Here is a 23187-nt window from a genome sequence, read left to right as displayed (position 1 = left end):
TGAAGAGACAGACTTCACTGTCTTCGTGTTCCTTAATGACAAATTGAGTCAATTTGGGGAAACACAGTCACTGCTATTTGCCTGCTGCACTATTATGTATTAACTCAGTTCACCGAGATCAATAAGACATGAGGAAAACTACCAAATCAGTGCAAGGTAATAAAATCAATGCACAACTGTAATGCCATTAAAAACACTAGGACTTCATGCTAGGACTTCAGGAAAGTACAAAGCAATCTTTAGAGAGTCAAAATTTACTACACAGAAACTAGCATTTACAATGACCTGGTAATTTGAGGGAAAGGTCTGTCTGCCATCCAGGGTGTAACTGCAGAAAGTAATCATTAAGAAATATACAAACTGACCCTGTGATGGCAAAACACTTCACTTGTACTAGATATGGGAATTGTACACACTGTATTTGCTTTTGTAAACAAAATGAGTGCTCAGTATGTTTCTCAGGATCAAGTGGATATAGGAAGAGCAGCCAGTAATGGATTATCAATTGCATAATCCTAGAAGACAGGTGTATGCACCGTAAAAGGGACATATCTGGGGTAGATTTGCAGACAACTGACACAAGGGAGCTGTCACTGTGCACTGTCACAAAGGGCTGGCAAAACGTGTAACAGCAGGGGGAATTAATGCTGTCACTTCAGCATGGAGTGATTTTTGGGATTAGGCAGAGGACTTTGCTGTATAGAAGTACAGATACCGAGGCATTATCCACAGCAGTGGCATCAAAAGGCAATCTTGGCTTTCTGTTGGTGTTAAGTAATAATGACACTTGATACCACATTCATGGGTTGGTGACAACAATGTCTTCAATATGACTGTACAGGATAAGCTATGATACTTGCAGTACTGGTCATTATTTGTGGCAGTATTCATTAATACAGCAATAAGAAGAGTGCCTTGCATTAATTCTTAGTGGTATTGGCTCCAGCAAATACATCAAACCTGTCTTCCATTTGTTATACTCATTTCCTTTAGAATATAAAATAAAGTTCAAGGTTTGGGCTTGAGCCCAGCATATCTGATTGCCTGAAGCACTGGAATAACTGTGATGTTCAGTAACTTCATTCCTCTACAGCAGATATACATAAAAGTAGCTATGTAAGAGAGCTTTCTAAGATACCAGACTGAAAATGAACTCTCCTACAAACCAAAGACCCACTAGAAACCTGCCTTTTTGCTGTAAGACCTTGTCTTCACTAAGAAAGCTCAGTCCAACTGAACTAAAGGAAGCTACTAATCATGCTTTTTCCTTTTAGGAGAAGGGTGGAAGGACAAATACTTAATGGCAGCAGCTAATCACAGTGCTGGATGCACTGCTCTGGAAGGTGCCCATGGCTGCAGAGGGACTCCGATACTGAACCGACATGCACCAGCATCCATATCTGTGCCAGGGAATTCAACGGACATATTACCACTGCCTCCTCTGAGGCAGGGAGGGGTGAAGTCTCACTATCACTACATAGAAACTAAAAATTAAAGCCACTTGAAAGAAAGGAAAATTGATGGTAGTGTTGCAACTGTCTCCACTTGGGCCGAAAGCAGATACCCAGGCAACAGCATAAGTGTGGGACACACACCGTAGCACCACTTTCCCTACTTGTAACCGTGTGACCTATTGGTAATGCTGAGTCAAAAGGGGGGCACCCACACAATTTGTGAGACTTTTCCCTACCGACTCGTTTCGGACACAGCTGAACCCAGGCACGGCTTTTACCGCCCACAGCAGAGCCCCAGGTGCGCTCCTCAACTCACCAGCTGCAAACCTCCCTCTTGTGGGCCGCAACCCGGGGCAAGCTGAGGGGCGGCCACCGGCGCGAAGCAGCCGCTCTCCTCACGAAGCGCGAGCGACGCTCCCTCCCCCGCTAACGGCCGGGGCGGGAACGCCCTCCCGCCACGCGCCCGGCCGCTCCCTCAGCCACCCACCACCACGCACCCGCACCGCCCCGGCGGCCATTCCTTGAGTGGCGAACCCTCCTCCCCGCCCGCCCCGTGCGCTGCGACAACACCCCCTTTTCGCCGGCGCAACGCATGCGTGTTAGGAGAGGGAGTGTAAGTCTCCATTTTGTGTTCCTTTACCCCTCCCTCTCCCTTCTTGCGCCGCTGAGCTTTCCAGCGAGGAGGAGGAGGCGGCGGCCGCGAAGCAGAGCTGGCGGGGGGGGGGGGGGGGGGGGGAGCGCTGTGCCCGTCCCCCGCCGCCTTACTTCAGGGCCGGCCGGCCGCTGCGCCCGGGGCTGCCGCGCGCTCCCTGAGGCGGCCGCCGCCGCTGCCGCTTTCTGTTCCCTTGCCCGCCGCCTTGCGCCGGGGCTGAGGCCGACTCACTGGCCCTTTCGTCCCCCTCTTCCTCCCGGCTGGATGTTGATAAACCGTAATGGGAGCATTTCTGGCTCGTTTTTAAGTGTTTTATTTGCTGGCGCCGCTTGGCCGTTTCCCCTCGCTTGGGGCTTGCGTTCGGCGGTGTGCGGAGGTGGCACCCACTCGTTCTCTGCGGCGGCGTTTTCCCGTCTCGTCCGTACACGCGTGATCCGTGGGAGAGGTGGGGGAACCCGCTTTGGGGACAGATACGTAGTGGGTTAAAGCAAGTTAACCTTCGTGCCCCAGCAAAACCAAAGCAGTCATTGCAACGACCTGCCCGTGTTAGGGTTACAGAGACTCTGGCCGATCACTTGAATTTAAATTTAGGTATAAGATAGTAACACTTAAAATCATTTTAGGTGCTTTACACACTTTGTCCAAGTGATCGATCTGGTGCTTTTGTACCAGTTCATAAAGGATTTTAGCTGAACCTGGGTGGACTGGGTGACAATACACATAGCAAAGGTAGTTGTGTTTTTCGAAGGATAGCATGTGTCCAAGGAAGAGATTAATTTTACAGATTCTTAATAAGTCACCTAGGAAATGAGTAAAACCAAGATGGGCTAAAAAAAAAAAGTCATCTCGTTCTTGGTTCTAGGCTAGAACTGAAAAGATGTAAGCTCAAGGATGTTCAGGTGAAAATTGCTTTTGAGACAAAAAGCAGCTTAGGCTTAAATTATTTTTGTAGGGTTTAATGTAATTAAAAATCTTAAATGATAACATTCTTAAAAAGAGGAAAATACAAAGTTCAGTTCAAAGAATAATTGCACGCAATATGTCATCTGTAAGCATTTTTCTGAGTAATTAATTTTCGAATGTTGGATGTTGGTGATTCAAATAAGGCATTCCAGGGCATGTGCTAAGATCTTGGCTACTTAATTTTAAATTGAATCACTGAAATGTCTAATGGAAAAGTGGCATTAAATACTTTGCCTTTTTCCTCAGGGCAAGATGTCTCTTATCTCCAATAAATAGCAGGCCCCCTGATTTCAGAACCTGCTTTCATATTTCCCCTCAAATGCATTTTTAGATATTCTGAGTAGTTTTAAATCTTTGGATGACAGCAGAGTACCATTGCTGTCTTTGAAAGTTACATTCTGTGTGCTGTAAAGAAATTCTGTACACACACACTGTTTTTTTCCTGTGAGTGTTAGGCATAGAGAGCTGGTAAAAGCTGAATTTAGTTCACTTGTCAATTCTGCCACTTGCTATGAAACCTGTAGTTGTATTTCTTTCAGCTTGTTTATTTTTTTTCCCTTGTAAGATATTTGGGCAGAAATGTTGCTAGTTTCATTCAGTGTGAGCTGTTATGTTTCCGAGTATAGCACTTCTGATGCAAGTTCTAATTAAATCTCTTCAAAACATGCTGTTTATAATAATGCTAATTTAATTGGTATTATAGTCTTGAGAAAACTTAGAATAATCAAGGCAGCAATATGTGAAAACTGTGGAGCCTACTTGTTTTCATTTACTTATTTATTAAACATTTTTTTAGTTGAGTCCATTTTTCAGATGTTTGTGTTCAGCTTCTTGTAATTTTGTTACTTTATTGTGGTTTATGTCTCAGTCTCTGAGTGCAGTGAGAAGAGTGTGTTAAACTAAGGCTGTAGTAATAGTCAAATATTTTAGTTTGACAGCCTTTGAGTTGTCTGTTTGCAGTTTCCATTGACTTTACTAGTGACCAAATTAATATTTTTACGTGTTGGGAAAATTGGAGGCTATAGAGATGATATTGGAAACAATGGCTTGGGTCAACTCATATAACTTAATGTTGAGCACAAGATTATCCACTGTCTTGCATATTACAACTGTGTACGTACTTTATAGGATTTGCGTTGTTATAGTTACAATGTGTAATCCTCTCATATTCATTTTGTCATCTGTCACATGAATCCTTTTGTGTATTTGCAGTAAATAGAATTACTCAGTTTTATATGTCAAAGTCATTTTTTCTTCTCCAGTGTCTGCAGCTTCGTTTATGTCAATTGTGTTTGTTTATATAATTTTAGGTATTTATAATTTTGTCTATTTCTGCAAAAGTTAAAAATATTGCCACTTTTCAACCTCGTCAACTGATTTGTGTATAGAATGTTGTTAGTGTGTATATAAACAGCCTCAGACAAATTGGTAATGTTTACTACAGAGGCCCGAATGTTGATCTATTAAGTCTGTGAGAAAACTGTTGTTGACTTCTATAGCTCAAATTCTAATACTAGAATGATTACAAAATGCAAGTTGATTATTTCCAAATATTTTGGTGCTATGTAGACAATGTTTTATTTTGTACATTAACATTAATTGTTTTTAAGTGGAACTTAGGTTGACCAGTATTATCCATATTTTCTCCTTTTTTTTTAATAATAGCTTAAATGTCTTGTTTGCATTTCTTTGCAGTTATATTTAAATTATTCTTACGGGGTTACATGTTTTTGTTGCTCTGTTATTTCCATAAGCTTAGGGGAAGATGGACGCTTTAAAGAAGGTCTTAATAAATTATCTTCATTCTTCTTGACTTTCTGTACTACACCAGTATTTTATCAAATAAAACTGTCAGATATGTTTGGCACAATGTGTTCTTTGTGCATCCTTGTAGTTTATAACTCATGTTTTCTGAGTGCAATGTTAAAATGTGTATGTAATTGGAATATTTTTTTTAAAAAAAGGCCTAACCAGTTCTGGGTTTGGTTTATTTGGTGATAAAATGCCTACTGGGTTCCTTTGGGTGGTTGAGTCTACATGAGGGAAATATGATTGTTCCTAAAGCTACAGGGTAATTCTGAATATCCATAGTAAATACTCAAGGTCAGAATTTGAAGCCTTTCACTTCCGAGCGTTTTTAAGGGTTTTTTTGGTTGTTTGTTTTTTTTTTTTTTTTTTTTTATAGTGAAGTAGTTACCTCTTTACATAATAATGTGCACACAAAGTAAGGGTAAAATTGGGTTGTGTGAGAAGCAGCTTCATAATGTTCAGCATTTAGAAAGCTTTACTAGTAAAAATGAAACTTGTGTTAGTTGAACTTGATTCCCATGCTTGTTTTGGTTGTATCTGTAAACTGGATCTAGTCCTGTTTATGACTAACCCATCACTTTCTATGTTGATGCAGTCTTACTGGTGAGTATACAATTAAAATCTGCGTGTTCTTTCAAAAGCCAATAAGTGACTCAGCTGCTGAAGGAGCTTCTGCAGAAGTCCTTAATTAAGACTAATTCCCCCTCCCCTCCCTTAAATTTCAAGGCAGTGTATTAATTGTATTCCTACAAGGAACAGACTGGAGAGTTCTTGTTAAAAAGAGCACTCCTCTACAAGTGTTTAGATTGTGAGAAGGAATCCTGTACTATAAAAGGACCCTACATGGAGGTTCAACAGAATGTAATTGCTCAGGGACATGTATTGGAGCAGGAGGGCTGAGGTTACCTTCAGAGAGGAGCAGGTATATAGATAGGTTCCTGCAGACGGTTGTGGTAACGGAGTGAAGAAAAGACTGGTTTTGAGTGTATTGGACTTTGTTATTTTGGAAAATACCACCCTGCCCCCAAAAGTTGAAAGCATTAACATAAGAAATCCTATAGCTAGACAGCACAATGTATTGAGGGGCTATTTTCTATTTTACTTGTTTCCCCTGCCTTCAGGTGAAGTAGAGATAAACATTGCAAACTTCATGAATATTTTCATGGATATTCAGTTTTACTTACGCTGATCTTTTGCTGTTATTGTGATATTCCACCAGAAGTGGATATCATTGTGCTGAATTTCAAGGATTGGGACAGTAATTAGATGATTAGTTAGCTACGTTTTAATAGAATTATTATCTATGCTCAGCCAGAGAATTTGCTTTGATCGGCAAATGGAACATTAAGGAATCATCCTTAATTCTTAGTCTGGTTAAACTTTAGCTTGAGGTGGTGTTGAAGAGGATCTTGATCAGCATAGCAATTATTCAAATGTAGGAAAACTAGCATTCTGGTGGCACATCTTGCAGTAATCAGATTATTATAATTGTGGACAGTATGTTACTGACATTTCTAAGGAAATGCTTTGTTGACCAGATTCCTTTTTACTGCAGTAATTAGAAATTTCTTTTTCCTCCCGTCTTATTTCTTATATATAGAGTGGTGTCACAGACCAAGCAGAGTTCAAAAAAAGCAAGTTTTCATAATGAATAGACAAAATACCTAACACTATTTTTGAACTTGATTTTTCTTTGTTGACGCTTTATTCTTGTTAAAGTCAGCTGCTGATACTGGACCTTTCCACTCCTACTTGCTTTTCCAGATCTTACAAGATTGCTTCAGCTTGCTTCTGCCAGTTGTTTTGTTTAAGTTACTAGGTTTCAGCTTCCCTGGAGCAGAAGACAGGGAAGATAGTGTTCTGATGTACATTTTGAGTGAAATGTTCTCCTCACACGTATTTGTAATGAAGACTGAGGAGTACACAATGTGTATTTTAAAATACTTAAGGTAAAAGTTAATTAGAGCACTGACTCCTGTGAAAAAAGGAAGAGGAGCTTGGGAGTATGTGTAACTGTATAAATAGTGGTGTGTGTCTGTTGGCCCTGGTGCCACTCTTCTGGCAGGAATCCCTAGATTACAGTTTATTCTTGCTTTATACATACACAGCACAGAAATGGTGATTCTGTTGTAAAGATTCAGAATACTGGTTTGTCTTCACATAAGTGAAAGCTTTTGAACAGTAATGTGTTTGGTAGTATTGTCTTCTCCAGAAGAGCCACAGTTTCCTTGGTCTTAGAAAAATTGCACAGAAAAACACAGTCCTGTCACATTAAAAAAACAAACAAAAAGAAAAAAAGAAATATGTAGGAATCACTTAAGATAATTATCAACATGCAACTCTGTAGCAGAATCAAGCATTGATATTTGCTGAAAATCAAATAGGTTATCATGGCCAGAAGCCCCTTGTAATTTTTGCTTTCTGTTTCTTCTTAGAAGGAACTTGGAAAGGTCAGGCATATTTTAATGGTCAACAGCGAATAGATGGGCAAAATGTAGACTTCGGGCAGATCATGCTTAGCAAGGTGGTGACTTATTGAATTCAAGATAGGTCATTGATAGCTAATACCTGGTTTTTCTATGTTAAGAAACAGGTATGCTGTATACTGTATTTCCTTTTGGGATAAAAGTTATATTCATTTGTGCCATGAGAACAAGAATATCCTTGGATGGTAGAGAGGTCTGGGTAATGCCAAATCTGATTCTTCAGAAACAAACCCTCATTCTCAAACATTTAAAATTACAGTAGAAATTTTCAAAATGTTACAGTGCTTCTGAAGGACTACTCTTTTTGGAAGTGGTGGGGTTTATTCTAGTGGTAAACATGAAAAATGATAAATAGGCCTCGGTAAAATAGCTATTTTTAACCTTGTGGACAACACTAAAGGAAATGTTCTAAATGTGAGATGTAAATAAACCTTCTGATTTTAATCAGAATGTGTGCTTTTCCTCTCATCAATTTTCACTGCAATACTGAATGTTCCCAGTATAGCTCATCAGATTTGCAATGTAATGCAACCAGTTCAGCAACTACATTTATCAGTTTCACATTTCTAGTTACTCCAAAGTACAGATTTTCTGTATTGGCACTGCAGTGCTGCCTGTTACTTTTAGCAAAATAATGCTGTGGCTTAGTGCATGAATAGTCAAAAACATTTATATTAATTCTTCTGAACATTAATGTTTTTTAGCATTAGCATTTGCACAGATTTAGCAAGGTCTGAAGTTGTTAAATATCTGATGTGTCTGGTAGGTATTGGCCTTGGAAGGTATTCTGTTGTTTAGAAGTCATTGCACACTGACTTGTTGGAAGAGTTTACGGATGTCATTTAATTTGTTTTCAAATTTGTTTCTGAAATGTTAAAGAATAAGGCTTTAAATTGGCATAGTGCTGACATTTGGCACTAAATATGCATATTATTTGTCCTGTTCAATGGTATTATGCAAATACTGAAAATTAAGTACCTTCTAAACTGTTTTGCTGGGTTTGTGTACAAGTCTTAACTGAGAACTAAGAGATAATGAAGGAATGTTAGAAAGCACAAGGTAACATACAAGGCTTAAATTTGCATTTAGCTTCTATTAAGAATGGGAATCAGTTTTCTGTTAATAAAAAAAATATAATGATTCCCTGAACTGATAGGAAGTAAAGTATTTCATAGTGGTTTTGGATTTGGAAATAGCTTTTAAATGGCATTCATGCATTATTATTTTTCTAAGTGGTCACTAAAATGAAGTGGTGCTGGATTTTATGTTGTTGTCAGTATTTTGTTCTTTTTGATGCTGTACCTGATTCTTACCACCTTCTTGATATTCCACTTTCAAATAAAAATAATCATTAATTTTATATACTTTACCCATGATCTTTGGCACCTCAATGAATCAAAACCAGTAGCTTCATTACATGCTTATTTAATATACAGTAGCAAAGCAACCAAGCTGGCAGTCTTCAGATCTCTATGTGAAAGGACTTTGAAATTACACTTGCAGAGAAATGTATGTCCTCTTTTTATTTCTTGTGCTGGGACATCTCCTAATGATTTCAGGCTTTCAGTCTCTTTTTAGTGCATGTTGTGTTATTAAATATTTAAGAATTATATGGTTCTGATGAATACTATTTCAGAATAGCAGAATTTTATTCGTTGCAGAGAAGTTTTCAGGTCAAATTTGGCTTTAAAACATTCAATTTTAGAAGGAGATGGGGGAAGGACAGAAGGGAGCTTGCCTAAATCTAAGGTTTATAAATCTCTTCAGTCACATTTTTGATTAGGCAGATGTTTTGCTGAGGAAAAAATGTAGTCTTGTTTAAAATATGATTAGGTTCATGTATTTATGGAAAAAACAAAATACAGACAAGCACATCTTGAATGAAGAGCTAATAGTGTACACAATATTTCCATAGAAAATTTTATGACTCTGGACTTCAACCTCCATTGCTATGCAAACTTTCATAGAAGTCGTATTTAAATTATCATGAAACTACAGTGATAGTATTGTTTTGTGAACTGTTGATTGTCAAACTATTGTGCCTGTTTATGTGTTGCTGCATACAGATTATCAACTAATATTTTTGGTTCAGTTATTACAGACTTGTGTTAAGTGTAGTCATTTGCCTATTAAAAACTCCAACTATTATTTATGTAACCAGTATTATTAAATATTTATATTATTTATATAATTATTATAAATTTATTTATCATAAGTTGTCATACTAAGTACTGAATTGGAAAAGGAAGAGTGTTCTTGGCAGTTGGACTGTAGCAATTAAACTGTTGTGGGATGGTAAGTAGTTACGGGTCTGTAACTTCGTAACAAAAATCAAGATTATTGCAGTTCTAAAGAGGATACTAGGTGCAGGATTTAAAACAGGAAAGATTTAGTGGTGGTTGGATGTTCATGCAACACTGTGCAAAGAATCTTACTGGGTTTTTTATTTTGAACTCGGGATACAATTCGAGGTACTCCAACGTTAAAGAAAGTAGTGCATTTTAGTATAGATATTTTTATGGGAGTAGTCAAATGAAAAGGGCTTTCTTAGAAAAACAAGTGTTTTTAAAGGATTTGTGTGCCTAAAGATGTAGACAAGTGCTTTAAAATTTGAAAAGAAAATATCAAAGTAGAAAGAAGTCTTATTCTGTTTGGCAGCTGTTTTTTCTTGTATTTTTCTAGTGTAATGTTAGTTTTTGAGGTACACTTAACATGTATGTGAGCATTCTTTGTCTGTACATTGAAAATATGAATACGAAGGCAGCATTAGGAAAGAAAAAATCACCCTATGTTATTCATCGAGTGTTTTCTGTTTATTTTAAGACCCACATCTTAACTAGTTCTCAGTTTTTTGTGTTGAGGCTGTATGATGCAACTACCAATAATATTTTCCAATGTTGTAAGAAACTACCTACTGCAGAGCTGTTAATTCACAAATATTTTTGTACTATACTACCTTATGAAAACACATGATGGAAACTTAGATACTTTGGGGCTGATGGTGATCGGAAGATACTATATCCTTTTCCTCTAAGCATCAGAGCTTGAAATCACATTTTAATCATTCAAATGATTAGAATATGTTGTTGAGACTGCTGTTGCCAGACCAAATGTGTTGCTGCTCTGGTACTAGCATCTAGAAAGATATAGCCATACAGGCAATTGAAGTGACTGTCAGTTTCGAAGCTGTGCTAGCATGGGTTGAGTCCATGCAGAAACCACTGCAGAAATGTTGAAGTCAAGGGTGGGAAAGATAGCTTGATGATGGGAGTGAACTACACCTATACTTGTAATACTAACTTCTTGCTATGTAGATGCAAGCAATACTAAGCTAGTGCTTGACTCTGGATCAAGGGGCCTGTCTAGAGATACTTGTGTAATCATTTAAGTGAGAAGTGATTAAAAAAAAAAAAGACAAAAAAAAAAAACCAACAAAAAAACAACAAACCCAACCAAACAAAAAACCCAGTTTCTAAACTGCCTGCTAACAGCATAAGCACGCTGCTTTTTTTAGGACGGAGTCAGTTTTACAAGATTCGACCACTACGAAAAGTAAGATTTACTAACAGAAGCTTTCATTCCTTGTTTTTATTTATTCTATTTTTAATAGCATAACCAGCTCAAGGATTTCCAGATCGAGCAACTCCATCGCATCTGCTGGTTTCCTTTCCCATGTGTAATGCATTTATTATCCTGGTACAGCTGTTTCTTGGATCTTGTGGTGAGTCAGACCAGTGGAGACATCTGAGCAAATTGACTATACAAAAATGAGTTGTTTTCAACCCTGACAAACTTGAAAAGTTCATTGTTCCAATTCATTGTACAGCCTACAGACAGTTAATCACAAGAGCTTATACAAGATCTGGAGAGAGAAGTGGGAGTTGCTTTACATGGAAGAATTGCTAGCCTTACCACCCAGAAATTTTTGCTTGGAAACATGGGATAACTGAGAGTGCCTCATCCTCTGAACCAGATTTACACTGCAGTAGTATAGACAAAGTGCTGCTTTATTTGTGCATTGTCTCAACTGAGGTGAAAAGGAGCACTTTTTAAACAGCCTTTTCGTGCTAGCCATATCTGTGCAAATGCTTTCATAAATTCAACAGGTTCATTTAAACCAGTTTGACTGTGATCCAGAGTGGACTAGATAATCATTCATCTATTATTGGATTTCTCTGTTGATAGGTGGCTGCTGCTTCTTAGCTCTTAATGACAGTGGGATACTTACAGTCAATTTTAGAGATAAGCAGAATGCTGTCATTTCTTTGCAGATACTATTTACAGACTTCCAGCCACACAGGCACTGCATCAAAACTGGATTTATTCAATATTAGCATCAGACTGGGATGTGGCCATGTTGTAATGGATCAGCAGCTGAGTTGCATTACTGTGTACAGAAGTATTGGCATAAAAATATATATTAAAAAATATGTATTGGCATAAAAATATTGTACAGAAGTTCAGCATAAAAATATATTTCATTAGTGTGTGTTACGGACAGGTCATACAAGTTCTGCATTGTAAATTTAACTAGTCAAATAGAGCATAGATAAACAGTTGGCCTACGCTGTTAGTGGATCGACAGAGTTCTTCCTGGATATGCTTTCTGAATAACTTTTCCCTGTATCCCTTTAGCAGCCAGCACAGTATGTATATTGAATTAGAAGTTTTAAAAAAAAATCAAAATAAACACTACCATAAAGCCTATTGCCTGAAATACATGTGACTATAAATACTTGGTGTTCCTAGGAGAAACTTATTACATTAAACTTTGCCTGACAGTTTAGGAGAACTTACTATGAAGTTAAATTTGAGTGAATGCCTATGGGGAAGTCTTGTTGCCCCCTGCCCTGCTTAAGGTAGGTGTTGCTGCTTAACAGATATTGCTGTTAGTGTTGTTTCCTATTGAAAACAATGAAACATTTAATTGTCCATTTTGATTTTTAAGGATGTTAGGAAAAAATCTTGAAAGCTGTAGTTGCAAACAGAGAAAATAAATTTTAACTAATAATCAGATCAAGGCTGGGGTTTCTTCAGTCTAAATTTTTGTAAATCTGTTTTAAAAAAAAAAAAGTCTTCAAGAAAAAAGTGCAGGTTTTGACTGCATGAGCTTTTCCTGAAAGTGCAGTTCAACAGAGCATTGCATCTCTTTACATCTTTTCATAGAAACATTTTTTTCCTTTAATAATGTGAGTGATTGAACTAATTTTTTTTTTCTATGAGATTCTGATGAGCATTCCATAGATTGGAGCTTTCCTAAATGGAAACTGTCATAATTAGTGGTACATGTAGGTTTCCTTTTCTTACCCCAAACAAAACAAAACTGGAATTTACCTCACAGCAGAGTGATAACTTCCATTTCATGTTAATAAATTGTAATGCAATAATGTAGTCATAAGTTACTTCAGTACTTATTTACAATTTTTTCAGCTCATTTTAAATTACTTTCAGTGTCTGAAAATTGGGCCTTACTCAAGTTTCAGTTTTTCTAATGTTCATTTCCAAGTGCTAGGTCCTGTATGACTCTGTTTGCAAGGTCAGAGTGCTTTACATTGTCAGATTGTGTAAGTGTCTGTACACAGTGATCAACTCCCTTCTCAACCCTCCTGATAAGCTGAATAAGTTAAACTCCTTATTAGGAAAAGATGAGGATATCAGATAGCTGTGGCAAAAGACAAGCTCTAGGATAAAATCCACTGTGAGCAAAGGAGAGAGAAAAAGACCACAGTAGTCGGGCAGAAGAGGAATGTGATTGTTTCCATAATCAAAAAGGGTTGGATGGCCTACAACAAATTCAGATAACAAATCAGTGACACAAAAATCGTAGATTGCTGTTCTGGAAACCTGTGGTGTTCATGATCCCACCTTAACATGTGTTAGCTCTCAGCAATGCTTGTTTTCAAATTATATCTGAACTCTGTTCTCTTGCTTATTGTCTCAGAGGCCACGTCAAATTTAGGATATTTGCTTTTAATGATCTGAGTGTGGATAAGGTCACCAAATTCTGTCTTCAGAAACACATTTGGCTCATCTTGCTGCTTTTAGATATTACGAGGGTAGTGGTGGTTCTACAAGGAAACAGCCAATGTATAAAATTAATGTGAGCCATGCATAGTTACAAATTCATGTAGTTAACAGTATTTACTTCATACTTCCTTTTCAGCTGTTCTGATATCTAAGTGGCTTGTTAAACTGAACATCTCCCTGTAAATGCTGAGAAGTTAAGCTTTAAAACCAACTAGGCTAGAATTAATTTGAGCTACTGCTGTTAAAGTGCATTATTTGACAAAGCTATATTGTCCTATTGCATACCTCAAGTAGAGCTTAGTCTTGGGTAAATAATGAGGATCTCTGTTATACTCACTGCTGTTCTTTTCTCAGATGTACCAAAGCCAAACTTCAGCTTTAGTTGGTTGTTTAGTTAGTTGTATTTTACTCTCATGCTATGTTTTCCAGCTTGGGCAGAACCCTGTTGTCACTGTCAGTATGGAAGGTTTGATCTGATGGAGGTTGCATGTTCTGAATCTAAACAGGGCTTTCAGCTCACCATGTTAATTCTCATTTCATCAGGCATAAGCAATACAACTACTTGCAGTAAGCTGTTTTGGAGCTTGCATAAAGTATAAGGTTTCTTTCTTTGTTTTTCCAAGTGTTACAAGCAATGGTCAGCTTTTGTGGCTGATAAATGGTTTGTAACTCTTGTTGTAACATCTGTCCTTCCAAAAAGGAAGGTATTGTCAGCTAGTTTCAACTAAGGCTAATTTGTGTATAGTTCTGAGAACTGTTCTTTGTAACTAGAAATTTTTACTAGTCAGCACTGCTTGTCAGACTATTTATGCTGCAAATCTTGATATATATTTTTTTTTTTTTGTTAGTGATTATCTCTGAAAATCTAAGATAATCAACATAACTGAGAAGCTTTAAGTAGCCTACTATACGCTAGGCGATCAAGGAGGCAACTACTGGCCGCTCCTACAAAACCCAATTTTTAACATGTTTGTGTAACTTCTATATTTTTTTTTTTTCTTTTAGTTGTCAGCTCTTCAACTAAACTGTGAGAAACTTGCATAACTGGCAGAAAGGGCTTTTCTTTCTAGAGCTGAATTGTGCAGCTTTAGCTGGACACTGAAGGAGTAGAATTTCACAGGCATCTTTCCTGAACCTGAGACTCTTAGGGCTGTTGGCTATTTCAAAAAATATTTAAAGATGCTTTTATTTGTGTAAAATGTTGTCTTTTTTTCCTTAAGTAGTTTTGTCATCTTTGTGTTGCTACATGGAAACTGAGACAGACTAACATTGTGCAAATCTGATTAAAATTATCTGTGCTGTTTCAAAGGTCAGGCACACTCAGTGAATTTGCTTTCAAATTATTTTGTTTATTCTGTGTACGTATGCATCTTGAGCTCTATAAAGGTCAGGAGAGGAGATTCATTTTGGAATTTAAAGAAGCTAGGTTTTTACTGCTGGTAGCCCTTGTTAGTTTCATTTGAACTAATGAAAATTGTTTTCCTTTGTTGTTTTTTTGCTGTCAGTTTTATTTCTCTAGTGAAGCTCATTTGTAACTATGAGGTCCATTTGAAAATAAAACAGTATTAGTAAGGCATTTTATTTTTTTCCTGTTTTGTGAGCACCCCAAAAATTAAGTACTGTTTGCACAAACTAAACAGTAGTCTTATTTGGTTTTTGGTTTCTTGGCTTGTTCCATTCATGTGGCAGACTAACATTTTCCTAGCCAGAATAATGTATTTAAAGGATACACAGTATTTAACTGTCTCTTGCCACAAATGGTTTAATAAAATAGGGAGGTGGTGCAATCCCTTAGAATTTTTAACAGTCCTGCTTTTTAATGTTCAGGTTGAATAATATAACCACAAAAGGATTCATGTGCATGTCAGTGAAGCATAACTAATTGCAGTTTTCAGTCACAGAACTAAATGACAATTAGTAAGGAAGTGGGCTTCTATTAAATACAAAAGAAACTGCATCTGTAAGCTGCCTAATATTTGTCCTAAAAAAGTCTGTTATATAAGTCCCCTTATGTTGTAGTTCTGTCTGTAGAATCATAGAAATATTTTTGTTGACTTTTTTAATGATAACTTGTAGCAATAAAGAGATTTTTCAAAACAATAATAATTGATGATTTTTCACTTCAACATAGGTACCTTTTTCAAATTTTACATTCACTTGGAAAGTCTTGAGCTGTTTAACCAAATTAGATTTTTCTGTCAAAAGTATTTTGACATTCTTTCTTTTCTGACTTTAGGAGATGAAATCTGAATGAGGCAGAACATGCTTATTGAAAACATAATACCAAAACTTAACAAAACTCTATATTTTAGTGCACATTAGATGGAAAGGATGGACGTATTTTGCAGTTATATGAAAGGTTAGAAAATTGTTCTGAGTCTCTCTTTATGGGTAAAAGACTATAAATCTCATCTAGGAAGTTGCAACTCTTTCAGTAGTAAGTAATATGTCTTTCTAAGTAGAGCACTAATGTTCTTTGCCAAAGATCAATTTAGTATATATTTAACCTGCAGTTGCTTCAGTTTGTGTGGATGTAACCAAGCTTGGATATTAGTAGCAGCAGACAGGTCACACAGATTTCTTTTTAGTTTAAAAAATGGCTTTAGTAAATTGGGTATTTGGCCAGGCTGGTTGACTCTACTCTCATGTGGCAAATGGTTGACTGCTGGGTATGTGTGCTTTGACAGATACAGAAGGATTGTGAGGCCTAGACTGGTAGTGTATTTGCTTGTGGGAGTTTTGCCAAGATGCTGCTACTGCTTTGAGGCTCTTCTTTTTCTTGCCTGCTTCTTACTAATTAGTATAATTTGTAAGCTTCCCTCCACTGATTCATTATTGTTAGTAGCAGGCACTGTCTTTTCTCTTTACCTAAGTGTTTTCAATGAGGGACATTTCTGTGTCAGCTTTTCTTCAGTTTTGCTGTTTGAAGCCTAGTCTGTTAAATAGTTCTAGTGTTTTATACTTGTTGTGAGATGTATCCTTCCCAGTGCTGCAACTGAAGCAGTAGCTGTTTAGGCCTTGATGGTGTGATTTAACAAAACTAAAAAAATTTTTTAAATTTTTGAACTTTAGGGTATTTGAAGTACAACTTAGAATGTGTGTTATAACATAAAACATGCGAAACTATTATATGTCTTTGATTTACTTGAAACAATTTCTATTAAATAAAGTTTTATCCTGTTTATCACTTTCCTAGGTATCAGGAAAAAAATTTGCCTTTTAGTATTGTGACAGTAATACTTCTCATATCATGTAAATTCTGGTGTGTGACTTTTTAAAAGTTTTTAAAAGACTTGGTTAGCTGGGATAAAATCTCAGTATGACATGCTATAATGGCGCATCTCCAAGTGGTGAGTTTGAGTATCAGAATTAAAGACCAAGTATCAGTATCTAAACGTAGACTTAGGTTAGTTCAGGTGAAAAGAGAGGAATAGAAAGGGAGAAAAGGTAGACTGAGAAAATGTTGTTCTTTAGAGGAAGATTAGTAATACTTGCCTTTGGTGAGAGTGATATATAAGGCCTGATGTTGCACATAATCAGAATTAGAAATGGATGATTATCCACAGCATCTGGCTTATATAACTACTTTGGATACTGCTTAAAGCTTCCAAAATTACTTCCTCCCCCCCCCCCCCCCCCCCGAATTATACTGTAATTCAGAACCAAATTCATATTAATATGCATAGCTTTACAGGTAATCAAACATTGGTACCAGTGAAGATCTTTTAAACTTTGATATGCATAAAACAGCTCTCTTAATGTTTGGGTTTGTTGGTAGATTCCAATGCTATTAGGTAAGTGTCCTGTGAGATACACTTGGAGTCCTAGAATTAGGGATACTTAGTCCTTTGAACTTTTTTGTTACTATTTGATACTGAGACTAGAGCAATGGCTTTCTCTGTGTATGGAAATTTGGTATATGGGTGTGTAGTCAAACGTTCTGGTCTCTGCATGCTGTAGTGGGCACTGTATAATGACATACTTTCCTGGTTTTGCACATTTATTATATTGTCATTAGGAAGCTTATAATGGATATTTCTCTTGTGGTATAAGAGTTCATTCCTAGATAGAATACTCTAATGGATGGTTTCAAACTGGTGCAGCTTTAGCTCAAAATAATAAAAAAAAAAAATATTATTATATTGTATTTGATCTTTAAGTGAGAAATTTCAGTGAAAGCCCAGAATGTAAGAACTGTAATAGACACAGTAGTCAACTGGTCTAGTAAGACCAGTTGAGGATAAATCCAGATGCCAGTGAAGCAAATGTGAATGTGTGGCATTGGCTTGATTAGCATTGAGGTTTATGCTAAGTGATTTCTTTAACCAAAATGGTATTTCAGCAGAAGAGCTTTGCAGTTGCTTGGAGAAGTATGAGTTACTGGAGCTGACTTCATAGATGCTTACTTCTGAAGTAGCAATATTTCTTTGAAAGTTATTGCACATTTTAATTATCTTTGCATACACATTAGATGTAGTAGGATAGGACTGCGTTGCCTAACTAGTGTTACTTCTAGTGCCTACTTCTAGTGTTAATCAGCATTTTGAATGGGGAAATAGCAAAACTCTTTTAACAGTGTAGAAGGTTTAATGAGCAGTGGATGTTTAACCTGAAACTGTTTGTTGGCATGTTCTGATGGAGTGTCTCGGCCTATAAGCTTACATTGGTTCCCCCAGGCGCTTCTAATATATGCTGTGCATGTACTTGCAGGTATGTTGTGCAGCATATGCTGGGACACTGTTACTTTCAACTTCTTGTGGATATGTACTGCAAACAGTGGAAACTAAATATGAAAACAACTGATGTTTTCTTAAATGCAAAGAATACGAGTGACTAGCTGTTTATGCATGTTGTTGTGTGTGCACCTGTGATGTTAAATATCAGTGGCTGGTATTGTCTTCTGGCAACAACACTGCTGCTTTTGTGCCTGTAAATTCTTGAAGCTGAAAAGTTGTGGCTGTATTCTTTCTTCTTTGCTTCAGAGATGTTCCATCATAAACATAAATAATGTATGTAAAACATGGAAGTAAATGATGCTGAGTATGAGCATTATTCATTCTGTCCATATATATTATGTGTTTATGCTGTTATCCATTTAGGGTTCTGTGCTCATAATTGACCGAATTAGTTATGCATCTATTGAGTTCCACTTTGTTTTGGAGTATGTAGCCTATGTTTTCAGGAAGTTTGAAGAAAAAGCTGGAGAATACAAAGAATTAAGTATTGTCAGTGATGAAGAAAAACATAAATCAGAAAAAAAAACTGATAACGTTGTTTAAATAGCTTCTCATAGACGCATAAGGTTCTCATTAGTCCAACATCAGAAGACTAATGAATATTAATGAATGAGATCAAAGACATTTAGAAATCAAAGCAAGTAAACAATTATTTTTAAGAATTATGTAAGTTTTTAACTGCACAAAAATACGAATCTTCTTAACTGAACAGCTCCATGAGAAGTTTTTCTTGAAAATACTTTTCCTGAAAATTTTTATGGTGAACTAGAAAGGCAATTATGTAATGTAAACAAACCAGAAAAAATATACACATCAAACCCTGAAATCTATAAAATGTTTTGAATATGGTATATTGAAATACCTATAAATTCAACTGTGCAATCTAATAGGCTGGGAATTTGAGCTTGGCCAGAGTCCATGATTTGAGCTTGACTCAGACTGCCAACACAAATTGGTGAAATTTTGAGAAGGAAATTACTTTTGGATGTCTCAGCCTTCTGCTGTTTCCTTCTACATTTCTAGTGCTTTTGGACAAAAGTTACCTCTGCTGAAACACATGCGTAGTGTAATTCTGTTAAAGAAAATAGCTTTTTATGCCATTTAATAAAGATTCTGATCAAATGTCAGTAAGATCAGAACTATCTTCATCTCAATATCTGCTTTTCCAAATGTTACCTAGATCCACCATATAGCATGATCTGTATACCACAGTTATTTAAACTTTGAACTGTGCATGTTAGTAGTATTGCATGGGGTGTTTCATCATCACAATATAATGCAAGTGAATCTTCCAAGATTTAGAGAAATAATTGGAATAGATTATTAAATATTACTTTTCAGTTCTCCTTAAATGTCTACTATCATTCACTTAGTAATTCTTCTATTCCACTAAGATGGAATAAAAAATAACTTCTGTATGAGTTGATGATTTAAACAAAATAATAGGTCTAGGCATGAGGTAAGGTATCTTTTATTTTTATTTCTGCAATTAAATAAAATTATATATCTCTATAATCTTTCTTCTTTAAAATTCTGTGAGGACTTCAATGCATTTAATCCACAAATGTTATAATGGAAATATTACTCCAAAGACACAGATCCCCTGGTGCAACCCAGGGAAGTGTTCTGGTCATAAAGTACCCAGTCCCTGTGGGCAATAGTGACATTATTTGACAGTTTGTGATTCCTACAAACTTTAATGGCAATGCAGGGCTCGCAAGAGGATTCTTCAAATACCGTCAAAGTAACAGTCTCATTTTGAACCTAGATATAAAGCTAATGGTATCTAACAGCTTTTAGTGTCACTGAATCAAATTCCTCAAGTAGAAAGAACGGTTGACATTCTGTTTTAAAGTGACCGTATGTTTGACCCAGTTCTGCGATCGTGGTGTCATCGCAATTGTATCTTGCTGCTGTAGACTCTTGGAGGCTGACAAGCGGAACAAGTTGCTTTAGCTCTCATAGCTCATCTGTCACACTGAGCAGCTTGCAGATTTCTATTATCTGAATGAAATGTGAAGAGAGTACTTCTCCCTGCTCTCTGCCTATCAGCATAGTCAGCAACCTGCTCACACCCCCAGTAACAGTGTGAAATGAAATGCTAGAAAAATTGAGAAGAAAAAAAGTATTTCCAGAGATGCAAATGTAAGCCACATTTAATAATTAAAAGGTTTGTGGTTTAAAAAAAAAAAAAAAAAAAAAAAAAAAAAAATCCAGGAACTAGATGGAGGGCTTTGGATTGCATGGAAAGTTAATTTCCAAAGAGGGCTTGCAATTACCTTATCTGAAGAGAAGGATGAAAAGCTTTTAGTTGTATATTTAAGATCCAATGCTAAGAACAGTTTTGTAGTTCAGTAGGGCAGTGACAGTCATCTCTGTTTTCATTGTGAGCACTTTCTTAGTATTTAAAATGTTCAAACTTTTATGGAGATTTTATTATATTTTTCCCAAAATAGTGTAGCTAGAGTTTTGTACACTAGGCCAAATCTTGCCATAATCCCAACACAGAGCTCTTTGAAGTTCAGTGATGAGAGCAATGTTAGGGCACTGAGTTTGTGCAGGTTGCTCTTTGAAGTTTGTATGTGTTGACTGGCTTGACTGCTTTACTCTTGCAATGACTGATTTTTACTTGTAGTTTTGAGACTATTAGCAAAAGAAGCACAAAACATAATGCTTAGTAAATGTTGATTAGAGGTTTTTCCCGTGTCAGACGTAGGAAGAAGTTTTTCTAGCCCTTTATGATATGTCTAGTTTTTAAAATGCTTTTACTAGAGTAAAATTTCAAAGTATAGTAAGTGTCAAATTGTCTTATCCAACTTAGAATAATCAGCAGTAACACTCCATTTAGGGTTACTGAATTAAGCATTATAGGAACCGCAGAAAGTACATAACACTTTGTGTTCTCTTGAATTTGGTTATTAAGCTTTGATGGAAATTCCATTTAACCAAATATTTTAATTTACAATAGTTCAACATTTAACTCTTATCTGAGTAAAATTTGAAAAATAATTGTTTCATTGATCCTTGCTTTTATCTGCTGGAGCTACTTAATATATTTCTGAAAATGTTTGTTGGTCCTAAATTAGAAGATTTTTAGTCTTTTCCTTAAAGTACTGACTGATATTTTTGACTGTCCTTTTTTTCCTGTATGAACACTGAAGGTAAATCACATATAACTTTAAGTATTGTCAATAAATTTGTATATTTTAGAACTATTTTACAGCTCTCAAATATAAAAATAGTAGTAGTAACAATTGATAAAGTTAAATCTTTGGGGAAAATGATTATGGGTTGGATTCTAAAATGCATTGAACTGAGGTATAATAGTTAAGACTTGAAATACTTATGACTTTTAATCATTACAGGTCTTACAGTAATGAGGTGATTCACACATAGTCACTTTTTTTTAACAATAAAACTTTCTGCTTTGGTCTAGTCTCCTGAATTAAGGTGTCATTCTTCCTAATGCCTACAAAAATATGTAGTAACTGCAACAAGAATGTGCACGTTGGATAGTAAGCTAGCAAGATTGTGACTTCTTAAAGAAAAGATGTGTATCCTTATGGTTTTTTGCATTTTTTTAAATGCTGCTGTGAATTACTTAGTCTAATTCATATCAACTTGCATCCAATTAGATGTGCACTTGACTGATATATAAAAATAATTTAACTGCAAAACTGAGTACAAGTGTAATTTCGATATGGAAAAGTAATCTTGCTATATTGGCATGGATTTTTTTCTTTGGCTGTTTAAAGAGAATTTTCTTTGAATCAGCTGTGTCTGAAAACTAGCTATATGAAGTGTTATGGCTACTGGATATAATGTTTACAGACACAATGTAATTTGTATTTATAGGACTTGTGGAATTGTTTTATGACCTTTTTGTTTAAAGGATTATGATGATTATATGCTTTATCTATTGCTTCTGTAAACACATAGCACCTTAACCATGTCTGCATTGTGCATGTCTTAAAATGTCTGTGTGCGGATAAAATTTAGGTGTTCTCTATTGTGGCAGTAACAGGCTACTTTGGTGGTGGGTTTACGGGGGTATTTAGAAACTAGACAAGTGTTTGAACTGATGATCATTTGAGGATGATAGCGAGTCATCAGTGGAGAACATGCTGGTAAAAGTAGACAGATCAAATATTTGCTTTAGCTAGTAAATCCCTTTGGTCAGTTGGGATCAGCTGTCCCAGCTGTGTCCCTTCCCAACTTTTTGTGCACCTCCAGCCTACTCACTGGTGGGGTGGCGTGAGAAGCAGAAAAGGCCTTGGCTCTGGGTAAGCACTGCTCAGCAATAGCTAAAACATTCCTGGATTATCAACACTTTTTCCAACACAAATCCAAAACATATTCCCATACTAGCCACTGTGAAGAAAATTAACTCTATCCCAGCCAAAACCAGTACACAACTACAAACTGGTTTCTGTCTGTTTGTTTTGGTTTTTTTTTTAATGATAAGAATGGTTGTGACAGTCCACAAGCAAAATGATCCGTATGTGGCACATGTCAGGAATACCTTCTGGTACTTAAGAATGAGGTAGATTACACTGGGGGAGTAGCCTGTTAATAATGTTTTATTCCAAGTGATGCTGTACAAAATCGTTCAAAAGGAATTCACTGGCTGATATTTTCATTGAGAAAATGAGTGGAACCACCATGAACTAATAAAAAAATAGGACTATGGAATGCATGGTATATGTATGAATTAGGAAGATATATGTATCTTTGGGCTTTACAGCTTCAGTGGAATAGAAAGGGTCATTCTGTGGTGATAGATGGATATGTAGTGAATTGCACAAGTTCTGAGAAAAGGAGGATTGCATTTATCCTATCTAAGGGGAATGTCAAAGTGTGTGTCTGCCTATAACCCTATCAGTGGTAAAATGATTACAATATGCCTTTGGGAGATACCAATCAATATGACTTGTAAAGCTCAACAATGGCTGATGACAATTCAGCTGATGAGTTCTGAGGATGGCTTAGAGAGCTAGGAAAAAAAAGACCCTGAAGAAAAATATCATCTTTGTACCCAAGACCTGTGTGGAAAAATTTGA

The 23187-nt window shown here is 36.4% G+C and overlaps 1 protein-coding gene across 5 annotated transcripts in view; it reads left to right on the top strand.

Moving 5' to 3' along the window:
* The first annotated feature begins 2004 nt into the window (after nt 1-2004).
* FHIT (fragile histidine triad diadenosine triphosphatase) overlaps nt 2005-23187 on the top strand; it is a 629655-nt gene continuing 608472 nt past the window's right edge. For 3 of the 5 annotated variants that reach the window (XM_030043304.1, XM_030043297.1, XM_030043303.1), the window contains exon 1: nt 2005-2067. The gene's annotated coding sequence lies outside the window, so the exon portion shown is untranslated. Of the gene's footprint in view, nt 2068-10974; nt 11086-23187 lie in introns of all 5 variants that reach the window. The other 2 variants (XM_030043301.2, XM_030043298.2) reach the window with 2 other exon arrangements.

The sequence above is a fragment of the Aquila chrysaetos genome, chromosome 20 (assembly GCF_900496995.4).
Source record: "Aquila chrysaetos chrysaetos chromosome 20, bAquChr1.4, whole genome shotgun sequence".
NCBI classification, from domain to species: domain Eukaryota; kingdom Metazoa; phylum Chordata; class Aves; order Accipitriformes; family Accipitridae; genus Aquila; species Aquila chrysaetos.
Note: the sequence above shows the minus strand (reverse complement) of the source record. Positions and strands in the feature narration are given on the sequence as shown.